This window comes from Nicotiana tabacum, chromosome 5 (genome assembly GCF_000715075.1).
Source record: "Nicotiana tabacum cultivar K326 chromosome 5, ASM71507v2, whole genome shotgun sequence".
NCBI classification, from domain to species: Eukaryota; Viridiplantae; Streptophyta; class Magnoliopsida; order Solanales; family Solanaceae; genus Nicotiana; species Nicotiana tabacum.
The window spans coordinates 100,235,079-100,239,603 of NC_134084.1; the positions used below are offsets into that span (position 1 = coordinate 100,235,079).

At 32.3% G+C, this 4,525-nt stretch overlaps 1 long non-coding RNA gene across 3 annotated transcripts; it reads left to right on the forward strand.

The window, feature by feature from the left end:
• The first annotated feature begins 285 nt into the window (after positions 1-285).
• On the forward strand, positions 286-3,611 carry LOC107786774 (uncharacterized). Of its 3 annotated transcripts, none has more exons than XR_012709667.1 (5): positions 286-485; positions 646-816; positions 2,113-2,282; positions 2,391-2,441; positions 3,309-3,611. It is a non-coding gene; the product is annotated as an uncharacterized LOC107786774 (long non-coding RNA). The 3 variants fall into 3 exon arrangements; XR_012709666.1 differs by having other exon boundaries at positions 298-485; positions 628-816; XR_001648226.2 differs by lacking the exon at positions 2,113-2,282 and having other exon boundaries at positions 295-485; positions 628-816.
• The last annotated feature ends 914 nt before the right edge of the window (positions 3,612-4,525 follow it).

A 4,525-nucleotide genomic window follows, 5' to 3' on the forward strand; every position in this document is an offset into this window, starting at 1 on the left:
GAGAGAACAAATTTGAAAATAATGATAAGAAAGTGGAAACATACAACTCCCGAGTTGATCAAATACCGGGGGCATCCCCGATCTTAAAAGGTTTGGATGCAAAAAAGTTCGTGCAAAAGCCATTTCCTCATAGTGCTGCTCCGAAGCCCATTCTTAAGAAGTTTAGTATTCAATTAAATACAAATTTCTATTATATAGAAGAGGGAAGGTGGTCGACCAAGGGTATATATGTAATTTCAGCAGATTTAACTTGAATTTTTATTGCTCATAAGTCATAAAACACGCGTCCTTCCTGATATTCTTCATCTAGAATTCTCTATTTCTCTATAGCTCAGTTCTCCAACTAGCTTTCTTTCACTTTTTTAGTTTGTCCAGTGGTCTATCATTTGAGCTTCTATCTTTTTCTTATTTTTGTTATACCAATGCGGTATCCCGGTGGTTAATCTCTTCTTACCCATAGTTGAAGACAGAGATGAGTAAACGAGGTATGTGCCAATAACTTTATTTCTTTTCAGTTCTTTAGACTACTACAAAGGGAATTGTTCAAGCATTTGGACTACTTCTCTTTTTAAATAAATATAAAATAGAAGATCGAAATTCGACTCAAGGTGGTGGAATTGGTGACAGATTGTGCTCTTGATATAGGCGGTTTAATGAATTGAGATGAAATCAGATTTCGAATGCAACTGTATTTCACAATTTGGGATAAAGTTGTGTGCTACTGTAATATCTGTGCCGATCAAAGAAAACGCTCACATGATTCTTGCCGGATAGAGCACTCTTGGAGCTTTCAAACTTCTGAATTGGAATATTGTGGTATAACCCCTTAAATTGCTATTTTTAAATTGTTTCTGTATTTTCATTTATTTTCTTTATTTATTATATTAATTAGTTAAAGATTGATTCTCTGCTAATTTTGAGGTGTAACCCCTTTGAAATTTTGATTTCTTTTGAGGTATATAACTGGTGAAATTTTTGATAATCGCTGATTGAAATTTTGATGTATAACCCCCTTTTTTAGATTTGTCTACATTGCCCGACTGCTTTGCGCATTGGTTCCTCATCTATGCTCTTATAGTCTCGTTCTTTCCCTGACCGAGTTTTCTCTTTTCCATTATTTCTCTTTTATTTTATCTTCAAAGCCTCCTCTTGAATGAGGGTTGAAATTGATTCGTTGATCCGAAATGACAACTTTTTACTTTACTTCCTTTATTTGTTATTTCAACTATTAAAACATTTTATAATGTGCTTTCGTTGTCAATATAATCGATGTGGAGTATGGGAATTTAACATCATAAAGGTGATAACTTGGTAATTAGTTTTTGAATCACTTTAGAGTTTACCGGAAAAAATAAAGGGGTGGGGGGTATTTTCAGCTTGCTGGTGGTGGTGGTGGTGGTGGTGTATTTTCAGCTAAGGCAGCAGGAAGAATGTGTAGAAGGTTATGAGACTAAAAACTCCCACGGCATTATTGTTTTGCTAGAAACTTCATTATGACCAGCTGAACAATAAAAGCTTAAAAAGCATCGAAAATTAATCAATAAAACATCATGAAAACTAGATATGGCTGACCAATCGCAGCAGGAGCAACATCAGGAATGCCTTTGAAGAAGGATTCTATTATGTATGTCCGCATTTAGATTGCATATGCTTAAAAATTCACTACTAACTAACTAGAAAAGGATTTTCTGACTTCAAGCAAATATATATGAATAGATCAACCTGTTAACTTTGAGCAACCATCTTATAGTAGAATTTGTTTAATTCATTTCAGATGTAATTGAAAGCACAAGTATTGACATATTTTACTTTTCCTTTATTTTCTTTGGCACGTCGTATAATTCTAATTCGCTATCTGAATTACAAAAAAAGGAATAACTTACCAGTAAAATTATAGAGTAATTAGAATAGTTAAAGAGGAGAATGATACGTGGGAAGAATAAAATATGTTCTTAATCCATTTGAAATAGATCTTAGAGTCAAATAATATTTCAAACGAAAGACTCATCAACTGAGATCTTTCTCCAAAAGATATTAACCAGAATATCTTCCTATGATTCTTTTTAATTCAACTGAAACATTTTCCAAAGAATTTTAAGGAAAATATTGCAGAGGTCATAGAATTTGGCAAAGTGGACGGTTGACAGTTACAGTGGTGGCAATTATAAGGAATGCATCTGTAAGTTCATGTGGAAAAAGCATGATAGAAGTCACACTTCTTGTGCTTTCCCTATGAACACGATTCTCCCTTTGGGGTGAATTTCTGCAACTAACAAGAAAAGGTTAATATTCATTTAAATGCAAGAACTATTTTTAGTAACTATTGTTATTAAAAATCATTCAATTCTCTACTTGCTGATTTTTCTTTCTGATCCATTCTAAATTTTTAGGTGTGCAATGATGGAAATGCGTGCCTGGTCTATATGAACTAAAAATCCCAGGTCAGTCAATAGAATTTCAAGGTTTTTATTCTGAGATTAATATCATCACTTTCTGTATTTCAATTGCTGATGACATAGATGCACTAACTTTTGTGGATCAATTGATATGGTGTGATAAAGTTAAAATAACACGTTGGTGGAGCTTTTTCTAAAAGTAATAAATGTAAGTTGTCTTCCTACAATATCATGATAGGTAACAATCGGAGCTATTTATAAAGTCTGTGATGGAAATTAGGTATGACTCTTCAAGAAAGAGTTGAACGCCTACATTTGTGTTTTGGGGTAAAGATTGCTCAGGGCCTTCTGAGCAAGAACAAAAGCCATAATCAAAAATAAGTTAATAGAATTTAGAAACTTCTGATCGAGCCAAGCGAGGGCTCAAGGAGAGTTAAACATTAAAAAAAACTTTTGACTAACTTATAAAAATGTGTGTGACATTACTTTTGTTTGTTGATAACTTTGGAGTTAAGATGTAAGCGCTATACTTCAAATGAGAAACTAAGCTCTTATGAGAATTTAAAAGTTTTATTTGTAAGGCCACAGGAAAGAGGAATTTTAAAATTTTCATTTTCTTGGAAAAGCATGGTTCTTCTGAGTGCTTGATTCTGTTTCTAAGTGAATTTTGGTAAATGGTACATGTTGACATGTGTGAAGATCAATCTTCTATTGTCTCATCCGGTGCTATATACATATTCATAAGTTTTATCTGCACCTATTTTCATAATTATGACCAGTATATATCTCATTCCTTTTGTTTCTTTGTCATTTGGGTCCTCTCGATTCCTTTTAAAGGTTAGCCATGATAACTATATTGTAGGATAAATTGCTTTCCATCTACTGAGTATGCTATTCTTGGTTTATTTATAGGTTGTGCTTGATACTTCACTTCAAAGATTGGTAGCTCAACTGAGTTGTTTTTAAGAAAAAACTTTGAGATGCTTGAGTGAAGAAAATTTAATCAGATGAAGTTTAGGGTGACATAAGAGACGCAATGTGACGTTTTTCATTAGTTAAACGATTTTGGTTGCAAACACTTGTTCCTTTTACGGAAAGTGAATGCTATAGCTTTTCACATTTTTGTCTCTGCACAAATAGAACGATCTTTTGTATTTCTACGGCACAAGATGATGTGATATATTTATCTTAACTTAGAAATTATTATTATTATTATTATTATTATTATTATTATTATTATTATTATTATTATCGCTAAAACAACTGGATCTTTCTAGCACATAGTCATCTTGAAGACCGTAGAACTTTAGTTTTGTCTTAGTTCTTGTTGGTGTGCTCTTCTCTATCCTTTTGTTTCTCATTTTGTCAGATCTATATCTATATATATATAAAAGAGAGTAATAAAAAAGTGAGGTGACACCTCAAGAAACTCACTTATCTTTTTCTCCTTTTTTGGGCTTTTCCTCTAATTTTTTATTAAGTTTAAATGTCTTATTTTCTGTGTTCCAACTTGGAGAATTTAAAACGTTGCAATAATTAAGCTAATGGTTACAACGATTGAATTGATACTAAAATGGGTCATTAAAGTTGCAACCATTGAATTGAAATAATGGGTCATTAAAGTTGCACTAGTGCCTCTTGGCTTGCAGAATAGCCTTTCCATATTCCAAGCTTAAGTTTTAACTTTCACAAAAAAAAAAAAATTAATCCGATAGTTTGTTCATTATTATGTTGAGTTGATTGCATCTAAAAGTCAAAAGAACTTACTACGCTTCTTGAGAAGAATCTACATCTAAAGAATTGAGAGAAGATAACGCAATAGCTGAAGAAGAGAAGGTGCTTGCTTAACAGAAAAAAGAAAACTAACAAGGCAGCGAAACTGGTATGGGTTTACTACATCTATTTTGAGTCCGTTTTCTTTATAAATCAAAATGTAGGACTCTCTTATGAGTCATTCTATATTTCACATGTTTTCCTTCTCCATTCTCATCGGTACTTCCCAATGAGCAGTTTATGGCTGTAATAACGTCAGAGGTAATAATCACAAATTGTATCATTTTATTAATTTCATGTTTTTTGACAAATGAATGTCTTTAATTTGACGATTTTTGGTTACTTAACTTTTTGAT